At 35.7% G+C, this 11,004-nt stretch overlaps 1 pseudogene; it reads right to left on the bottom strand.

Moving 5' to 3' along the window:
• Nucleotides 1-1,250: 1,250 nt before the first annotated feature.
• On the bottom strand, nt 1,251-9,114 carry LOC108704530 (annotated as a pseudogene).
• Between the last annotated feature and the right edge of the window lie 1,890 nt (nt 9,115-11,004).

The raw sequence follows: 11,004 nt of genomic DNA on the forward strand, positions 1-11,004 counted from the left end.
AAACCATCAGAGAAATTGCAACAATATTAGGAGTCGCAAAATCTACAGTTTCGTACATATTGAGAAAGAAAGCACTGGTGAACTCAGCAACGCAAAAAGACCTGGACGTCCACGGAAGACAACAGTGGTGGATGATCGCAGAATCATTTCCATGGTGAAGAGAAACCCCTTCACAACAGCCAAACAAGTGAACAACACTCTCCAGGAGGTAGGCATAGCAATATCCAAGTCTCCCATAAAGAGACGACGGCATGAAAGACGGCATGAAAGATACAAGATGCAAGCCACTCACATCGATAATGTGACACAGGACAGAAGATTAATTCTGAGGTGTTCAGAGACATACGGTCTGCTCAAATCCAGCTTAATGCAGTCAAATTGATTGGAAGGTGTTTCATAATGACCCAAAACATACGGCCAAAGCAACCAGGGAGCTTATTAAAGCAAAGAAGTGGAATATTCTTGAATGGCCAAGTCAGTCACCTGATCTGAACCTAATTGAGCATGCATTTGACTTGTTGAAGACTAAACTTCAGACAGAAAAGCCCACAAACAAACAGCAACTGAAGGCCGCTGCAGTAAATGCCTGGCAGAACATTAAAAAGGAGGAAACCCAGAATCTGGTGATGCCCATGAGTTCAAGACTTCAGGCTGTCATTGCCAGCAAAGGGTTCACAACCAAGTATTAGAAATGAACATTTTATTTTCAGTTTTTTAATTTGTCTAATTACTTTTGAGCCCCTGAAATGAAGCGACTGTGTTAAAAAAAGGCTTTAGTTCCTAACATTTTTATGCAATCTTTTTGTTCAACCCACTGTATTAAAGCTGAAAGTCTGCAGATCAACTACATCTGAGTTGTTTCATTTAAAATTCATTGTGGTAATGTACTGAACCAAAATTAGAAAAAAGTTCTCTGTCCAAAGAGTTATGGACTTAACTGTATGTGAGTTAAGCCAGCAGTAGTACTCATTTTTTACTCTGCTCTCCTTGTTGGAAGGTTTTTGCTGCTCCCTCCATCCCCACTTTCATCTTTCTTGTATATTTGCTAATGCTGCTACATATTAGTTTTGCCTGTTATGCTTTGTTATACTCATGAAAAATATACAGAACTGTGTCAGTTACAAAACCAACATAACTATAAAATGAGCTGCAGGTCATAGGATTTTGTGCAGCTTCATTTTGAAAAATAAATACATGTAGAATGCACAACACATTTTAGTCCACGTCTACTACTTTGTCTTCTCTAGATGTCATGACATATGCTGCTGCAATTCTATTCTCCTCCAGAGTGCATTTATCCACAGGAGGATAAACACCCACAGGAAAACTCTGTCAATGACCATGGCAACGTACTTCCAGTCATCTTCCGCCTAAAAAACCAAAAAAAATATTATAATGTAAATCAGTTGTTTTGTGTAGGAATGCTCTTTATATGATTGCACTATATCATCAATTGCTATTATAATATACTCATCAATAATCAAACTACATTCCATTTTATTAGCAATGGAAAATTGCAGTGTAACCAAAGATCTAACATTCCGCCCCAATTATATAATTGGGTGTAAATTTCAGTATTATTCTAAAAACAATTGATGGTGGTGGCTGTTTCAGTTTAAGATATATAGTATAGCTGATAATGTATCAGTGTTTTTGAGCCTTGTGCGCTACAAGTTCAGTGTCAATTTAAAGGACCATTGTTAACTTCATTTGCACTTTCAAACATTTGTAACAACCAGGTTAGGAGCTCTGCTTAACAATTTTTATACTTTAAAGAAAATGAAAACATTGTACAGGTATGGGACCTCTTATCTAGTTTGGATCAAGTACAATATGCTGAATTATTATTACAGAAAAAAATGAGACCATTTTTTGAAAATTTGGATTATTTGAATTCAATTTAGTAATTCTGATCTTTCTAGATTACAGGTTCTGGTTAACACATCCCATACCTGTACCTGTAAAGGGTCTTGTAATGCAATCTTACATTTATATAATCAGTCCTTTAGTCTGAAGACTATGGGAGTGAAGAGCTGGTTATATCAGTCAAGCAGTCATATGTCAATATACTCGAGCACTGTTTTTTATTTGTACTTCAGCCTATAGAAGGATAATAAAAATAATAATAAAATTTGTACCCATTCTTTTTTAGTAATACTGACATGATTCTATCATTTTTTTTAGTTACATGTCAGTGTCACTTTAAGGAACAGATAAAACATGGACATGGTAGAGCTGATAGCAAACACATTCACAATCCTAAAAAAATACAATTTCTTCTTTAAAGCAAGCATTTTTTGCATGAATAACACTGACTTTGTAATGCCTGGAGCCAGAAATAGTCAATAAAATATCACACATAGTTGCCCAAGATAAATTATTTGCATGGTATTATAGTTGGGCAAAATATAACAGAAATAAACTCCTACTTTTATGCTCATTCTTAAACTCTTTTGAAATATTGTATAGGAATAAAATGGAAACTAATGTACAGTGAGTAAATAAGTGTTGTGGGATGTGCAAAGTTATTTTGAACCCCAAATCACTGTTGGTATCAACTCTAACAATGCCATTTGTTTTTACCTCTTTCATTTTGGTCTTTGATATTTTCTGCCATGAACTGAATGCTTTCAACCACCTCAGTCAACTCAGACGTATACTATTGAACTGCCCCATTAGAGTCCCTTTGCCTCCTTCTGATCCTGGAGCTTCGTTCTTTTGATCTCATGCAATGGTACAAGACTCATCATCAAACAACTCCACCTCTGCACTTTCAGTGTTTACCAACGCATGTGATTTCTCACAGCTTTTTTTCCTGTTTCTTTTAGAACATGGTCGGTTCTTCTTCTCTACGGTTTTTTTCATCATTAATAATTTTGGCAGATTATGACCAACAAAAACACAGTTAAGGAAAGCATAACAGAGATGCACAAGGTAACCTTTTCCCCACAGTCTGATGGAAGGTAGTAGACCAGAACTTGTTAAGAATGAGATAAAGAGGCAAGGCATTATTAGATTTACGGTATAAAACATGGGTAGCCTTCTGATATAAAATGAATATGTTATGTCAGTGTAGATTTCTTCACAGCAGTTATACTTAGGGGCCGATTCACTAAGCTCGAGTGAAGGATTCGAATGAAAAAAATTCGAATTTCTAAGTATTTTTTTGGTACTTCGACCATCAAATTGGTTAAATTCGTTCGAATTCGAACGAAATCGAACGAATCGAACGAAAAATCGTTCGACTATTCGACCATTCGATAGTCAAAGTACTTCCCCTTTAAAAAAAACTTCGACCCTCTACTTCGGCAGGTAAAACCTACCGAAGTCAATGTTAGCCTATGGGGAAGGTCCCCATAGGCTTGCCTGTGATTTTTTGATCGAAGGATTTTCCTTCGATCGTTGGATTAAAATCCTTCGAATCGTTAGATTCGAAGGATTTAATCGTTCGATCGAACGAAAAATCCTTCGATCGATCGATCGCAGGATTAGCGCTAAATCCTTCGACTTCGATATTCGAAGTCGAAGGATTTCAATTCGAGGGTCGAATTTCGAAGTATTTTTAACTTCGAAATTCGACCCTTAATGAATCTGCCCCTTAATGTCATGCTTGAAGCCAGAAGCGTCAACTATTTCCCATTCACTGTTCTCCCAGAAATCTTTCATGTCCACTTTTGACCCAATGATGGCAAGGTAAATTTTAGCTTTATCATATGACCAGGGTCCAAACTTCATTGAACAGTTTTGATGGTCGAAGGATAAAAAAGTGATATATATTGGGCAGGAGCTCCTAAATATTGCAGGTGGACTCCATGTTATCAAGCCATTGTATTTGACTAAAGCTTTTGGTTTCCCTTCTACTTGAAAATCTCCAACAGCGCTGCATAAAATTAATAAGGGGAATATGAGTAATTTTTAATGAAACACAGTTCAACTTCACCACAGTTATTTAAAAAAAAAAGCATACATACTTGTTGTATAAAACAATATCTGGCTTCCATATTTTGTCTGCTGGAATGCACATAAATTCAATTCCATCATATTCTTTAGGATTCCACTGCAATTTATAGTCATTCCATATTATATACAGTATATATATATATATATATATATATATATATATATATATATATAGTATAAAGTATGCCCTATTTTAAAATATAAGGTATTCCATGAGTTCCATGACCACATACAAGCTCAGGACTACATGTAGAATGTACCATATAGGACATGTAACTCCAAGAGGATTTCTGGAATTTTAAAGGAATTGTTCAGTATAAAAATAAAAACTGGGTAAATAAATAGGCTGTAAAATAGTTAGCCAAAAATGTGATGTCTTACATATTAGCCAGAACACTACTTCCTGGTTTCCACTGATTGGTTACCAGTCAGTAACCATTCAGTAACTTGAGGGGGTCACATGTGTCATAGCTGTTGCTTTTGAATCTGAGCTAGGATCCATTTCAAACCCACTGAACAGTTATGTCCCATGTGGCCCCCCTTCAAGTTGCTGACTAGCTCAGAGTTAGAGAGCTGAAAAGCAGGAAGTTCTGTTCTGTTATATCAGACATCCAGTCATTCCAGCCTTTATAGATTACATTTTTGACTAACTAACTATATTTGAATATTTTTTTATTTTGCACAGCCTATCTATTTACCCAGTTTTTATTTTTACACTGAACTATTCCTTTAAAATAGCAGTACATTAGATCTTACAAAGAACACCTTTCATTTTTCTCACAAAGCACACAAGTGATATGATTGCATTGCTTGCTTCTATATATATTCATATATTCAGTTAACTCATATTTGTATACCCAACCCAATGCATAGATTCCTTCTACTTACATGACAAAGCCACAAGTTTGTTTCCAGGATCTGGTTAACTTCATCCTACAACATAATTTCAGCTTCATAAGAAAGGATATAATATCATATAACTCTTCATAATTGTTGTGTCATTACAGAACACAGAGTTAGAGAGTTTATTAACATGATATAAGGTTTGAGGGTATGATGTTGTACAGGTATGGGATCCGTTATCCGGAAACCATTATCCAGAAAGCTCCGAATGACAAGGCCATCTCTTAAACACTTCATTGTAAAATAATAATTCAGATTAAAAAAAATGTTTTCCTTTTTCTCTGTACTAATAAAAAAGTACTTGGTCCCAACTAAGATATAATAAATCCTTATCGGATGCAGGTTATGTTTGATTAATGTTTAAATAATTTTTTTGTAGATTTAAGATATGGAGATCCAAATTATGAAAATAACTTATCGAGAAAACCCCCAGGTCCTGAGCAATTTGGATAACAAGGTCCCATACCTGTACTTTACCATGTCATGGAATGTGTCTGGATCAGTAAATTCTGAAAGAGAGACAATGGTAAGAGTAGCTTAATCTTACAACATTAACGAGCTGTGTGATTGCAACCTCAAAATGTACCATAAGAGGATCAGACATATTTTCTACAGGTCTGATATGATGGTTGTATCGTGCAAGCAGTTTTTGAAAAAGCTTCTCTTCAGTGTCACATTGCAAGGAACCTAGCAGCAACACAGAAAGTACAGTCATTTTTTGGCACACCAAATACTTTTTTTATATTGGCACAAAAGCATTGTGTACTCCAGTAGCTGTATGATTTCTCTATAAAGATACAGCTAAACAGTATTGCACTATTAATAATCAAAGCCAAAAAATAATGCTAATGAAAGCTCTACTTGGCTGATTATATTTTTGTGGACTCAATATATAAACTGACGAACTGTGTTTTCAGCAACATCATGAAAATTTTTTTATTTTTGAATGAATGCAGTTGCAGCTTTGGTTGTAAATAAGCCCTAAAGACTAATTTACTTTTAGTACACTAGGCTCCAGTGCAAAATAAAGTTAAATTGTCAACAACTTAACAATTTTATTTGATGATGCTGAGACAATATCTCCATTGTGCATTATATAACCTGTCTGCAAGAGGTCTTAATGTAGTTCGTATTTCACTTAAATATTTAAACAAGTCAACACAGAATTTTTTTTTCAGATCTTAACATGTTAAACTGTACAAGTGTAGATACTGGTATAAACCCATCAACAGTTACTTTGGATTCAAATGCATTGATTAGTATGCTTATTAATCTGGTCATGCTGAGCAAAACTGTGTGTATAATAACAAATAGCCAGAATATACTGATCTGGCCAATCTTTATGGAGGGGATGACCCATTCAATTTGTATTTGCAAGATGATTCCCATGCACAAGTTGATGGAGTTATTAGTTACATAATAAATATAACATTGCTAAACTTATGTTAAAAAAGTGCATAGCCCATTTGGTAGTAACATATGATTATGCAAGTATGTTTTTGGTTATGGATATACTGTACATGATTCCCCACACTTAGCAAGTTTAAACTTTCCCCAGTGCTTTTCGTAAAGTGCTCAATATCTAACATAACATAGTAAATTAGGTTAAAAAGACACGCGTCAGGTTCAACTAACTGCTAGTTGAAGGCAAAAAACCTAATTTGAAGCCTCTCCAATTTGCCTCAGTGGGGGAAAAAATTCCTTCCTGACTCCAAAATGACAATCAGATCAACTTGTACTGTGAGCCACTGTGTGTCCATTGTCCTATTCTCTTCAAACTATCTGTTCATACCCTGCCTCCCCATTCCAGCTTCACTTCCCTTCATCAAGAGCTTTAAGCACACTCATATCATTTTTATTTTTATTGTATTGATAAATTGATAATGACGTATATAAATCATTCATCTCTGCTTCAAAAGGTGGTTTTCACTTTTCCTGTGTTGCTGGACAAAAGAGTAATCCTCTTTGGATACACCCATAAGCAAAAGGTGGCTCTATAAACATTAAAATATGGGAACTGAATATTTATTGAAACATAGCTATGTAATAAAAAAATACAGAGGTAACACCTTCTTGTAGGCCAGAGCTATTATTTGAATATGACTCACAAGTAAAAGAAAGTTGGGGACACTTGCACTATGGAAAACGGAGGAACTTTGATTCCCAGAATCCATCCATGGACAGGGTTGAATGGCCACAATTCTGTCTGGGCTACAATTTCCAGCATAGTCCAGCATAATATTAAAGGTTAAAGGGGATATGGGCCTTGTTTAAGCTTTGTGTCCTGACCACTATTATACTGGAAATAAGTTGGAAAATACTGCATTGTGGGGTAATATGGCTATTGCACCAGAAATTGCACTTTGCACTCTGCATCAAAGTCAAAATTCATGTAAATGAGCCCTGTAAACTCTCAGAAACTCCCCCATTGCTCCACCCAGCACTCCCCATTAAGTGGCCTAAATATAATTACAAATGCAAAATAATTTTCCAGTATAAATCCTACCTACAAGTGACACAAAATCAGAATACTAGTTAAATTGGGTAATTGCTGTACAAGTTTTGGTATTCATGGGGCTTTTTAGGTACTTGGAAAAATGTCTGTAGTAAGACGTCAAACTACATGTTTTCATTTATGGTTCCATCTTGTCCACTAACCATTACGAATTGTTAGGTAATGACTCCTGATCGTGATCCATGTTCTACCTGCTGCTGCTTGGTACTGAGGATATTTGGGTGCATATTTAATATTTACTTGTAAAGGGGTTAACAGCAATTTAGGTGCAAATTACAGCAAGCTGAAGACTCAGTTGTTATTGCAGGGAAATAAAGCGACTCCATGTGATGTGAGTTGTCTACCAGTAGTTTTGATCACCTAAACATATAGAAAGTGCAGGGTACCCAGTATATTTTGCAAGAGTGGTACAACATTTTATAGGTTTCTTATGTCACTGAAGGCCCAAATGTTACATGCACTGGACCCCAAAGAAAAAATTAGATTTCCAAGGGTACCCTGTGCAGAAGGCCTTGACTTTAATGGGTAGACAGACAGACCATCTTGCATAAAACTGGATTACTCTCCATGGAAAAATATTATCAAGCAGTTTGCTTTAAGGATTTATCCCTAATAATGCTGGACTACAGCTCCCACCATGCTTTAAACTTATACATGCAAAAACTGAATTGTCCCCCTTTAATTCTCCTTCAAGTGAGCCTTTTAAAGTTGTATATAATGAACACATGAAGTGGAAAGCGAAAGCAGGCTTAGAAAGCTTTTATGCCTAATCCACATAAACTTGATATGACAAGTGGAGCAGCTGTTATGCAAGGTACTTGAGACTGTTAGGACTTTCCCTTAAGTCATTGTTTAATGCATGGCTTGACCAGATTAAAATTTCATTGACTATGTTTTCTTGGTTCTTTAACCGTTTCAGTTCGAATGCATGAATTCATTAAAATGTGCAGCTTCCCAGACACATAACCTGCCCTCCCTTTGCTACTTTCTATTGCAGGAAAAAGATGAACGGATAAAATAGAAGGATAAAAATGATACATATAGTGATAACGATTCCTTCAAAAGAAATTCAGTAACCATAACAGTGGAAAATCCACATTAAAACATGGATGTATATGTTGCTGTATGCTGTTTCATCATACAAATATACGTCTTGTTTTTAAAGGCCAGTAAACCATATACCTGTAATTGATTTGTAATATTTGGTGTAACATCACTTTTATTATGTTCCTTACAAAGCCACATGTAACCTTATGTGTAACATATAATCTAAAGAGTAGCAAAATAAAATAGGATAATATCTAATATAAGTATAAAGAAAAGTGACATCTAATTTGTTGCTGTCTACACTTTTCATGATATAACAGGGCTCTAAATAAATAAGAAAATAAATACAAGGTAAGTATAAGTAAGTTTGTAGACAGTTGGCAAAACTTATATAAATTCTGTCAAACTGATTTCAGGACTTACCTTTCAAATCTGCCAGCAAAGTTAATAGCAGATAGCAAAAGGAATTTTCAGTCCTCAGAAAATTATGCATTTTTGTACAGTTAGCAAAGCAAGTCAGTGACCATATTCAGGATCATGCAGGTATTTGATATTCCCCTGGAATTGATTTATGCCTTTTATCTTCCAACAATAAGCTCAGGCAAGCAAATGCGCTGAAGAGTCATTACATGAAGAAAATTTTATCAAATTTGTGTTATTGCTTTACAAAAAGTGAAGAAAAGGGAATATTAGGCTGTTCCAAAAATAGTAGTGTCTGCATTCTTTTTTACAAACTCAAAGATTCACTGTACAAACTGAAAAATGTTTCAAGATTTTGCTTTTCTTTGAATCACTGAACTAATATTTAGTTGAATAACCACTGTTTCTGAGAACTGCTGCACATCTGTGTCGCATGGACTCAAGCGACTTCTGGTACCTCCACAATTCTTCTGCATTTCTTAGTTTTGCCTCCGAAAAAGCATTGTTGATGTCACCCCACAAATTTTCTGTTGAATTAAGGTCCAGGGATTGGGCTGGCCACTCTATAACATCAATCTTGTTGGTCTGGAACCAAGATATTACTCGTTTACCGGTGTGTTTGGGGTCATTGTCTTGTTAAAACACCCATTTCATGGGCATTTCCTCTTTGGCATAAGGCAACATGACCTATTTAAGTATTAACATAAATAGGCCCAACACCATGGTATGAGAAACATCTTGATGCTTGTGCCACCATGCTGCACTGTCTTCACATTGTACTGTGGCTTGAATTCAGTGTCTGGGGGTTGTCTGACAAACTGTCTGTGGCCCCTAGACCCAAAAAGTACAATCTTGCTTTCATCAGTCCACAAAATATTGCATCATTTCTCTTTAGGTCAGTCAATGTGTTCTTTAGCAAATTGTAACCTCTTCAACACGCCTTTTTTCAACAATGCAATTTTGCGGGGTTTTTTACCAATATTTTGGCTTCACATAGGCATCTTCTAATTGTAACAGTACTCACAGGAAACTTTAGACCTTCTTTGATGTTCCTGGAGCTGATCATTGGCTTAGTTTTTGCCATTTTGGTTTATCTCCTAAAGCATAGAGGAGGGGCAGGGAAAATATAATTGACAGTTAAGATTTTTTGTTATTGCAAGCAAGTACAGGTATGGGATCTATTATTCAAAATGCAATGGGACCTAGGATTTTCTGGATAAGGGATTTTTCTGTAATTTGGATCTCCATATCCTAAGTCTGCTATTTAACAATTAAACATCCTGTACTTTGGGTTTTCTTTAAAGGAGAAGGAAAGGTTAAAACCAAGTAAGCCTTATCAGAAAGGTCCATCTAAATATACCAGTTAACCCCCAAAGTAGTGCTGCTCTGAGTCCCCTGTCAAAAGAAACACAGCATTTCTTTCCTTCTATTGTGTACACATGGGCTTCTGTGTCAGACTTCCTGCCTTCAGCTTAAACCTCATTGCCCTGGGCAAGAGCATGCTCAGTTTGCTCCTCTTCCCCCCTCCTCCCTTCACTACTGTAATCTGAGCCCAGAGCAGGGAGAGACTCAGGCAGGAAGTGATGTCACCCCACATCAATACTGCAGCTTCTATCCTAAACAAACAGAGAGTTTCTAGAGCTTTTTACTCAGGTATGGTAAAATATTCTACAGAATAAATATAGCATTCTAGCTTGCACTATTGCAGCTAATCTATTGGCAATAAAATGCCTCCGTAGCTTTCCTTCTCCTTTAAGGAAAGTATAAAGTACAGTGTAAAGAATAGCCTGTCTGCAATTAATTATTCTTTTTTTTTACAGTAAAAGCATGCATCAAAACCATATGTCTCATAAATCTGATGTATTTTAGTTATTTGAACATGTATGGAGCTGACTGTGTATTCCAAGTTAAAGTATCATTTGAGCTGATGATGTTATACTGTTGCGTATATACTGTTGCGTATATATATTAGAATAGGGCAATTGGGCATGTCCTTGTACAATTTTGAGCAGTCCAGTGCAATTTTTTGGCTTATCCACAAAAAAAAATACACTGACATCCGTTGAAGAGATTAAAGAATGACTTTACTTCATTCATGATACTTAATTGAACAAACTGTCTAGCAACACCAACAATAACCTCAATCTCCTATAAATATA

Source organism: Xenopus laevis, chromosome 1S (genome assembly GCF_017654675.1).
Source record: "Xenopus laevis strain J_2021 chromosome 1S, Xenopus_laevis_v10.1, whole genome shotgun sequence".
Lineage (NCBI taxonomy): Eukaryota > Metazoa > Chordata > Amphibia > Anura > Pipidae > Xenopus > Xenopus laevis.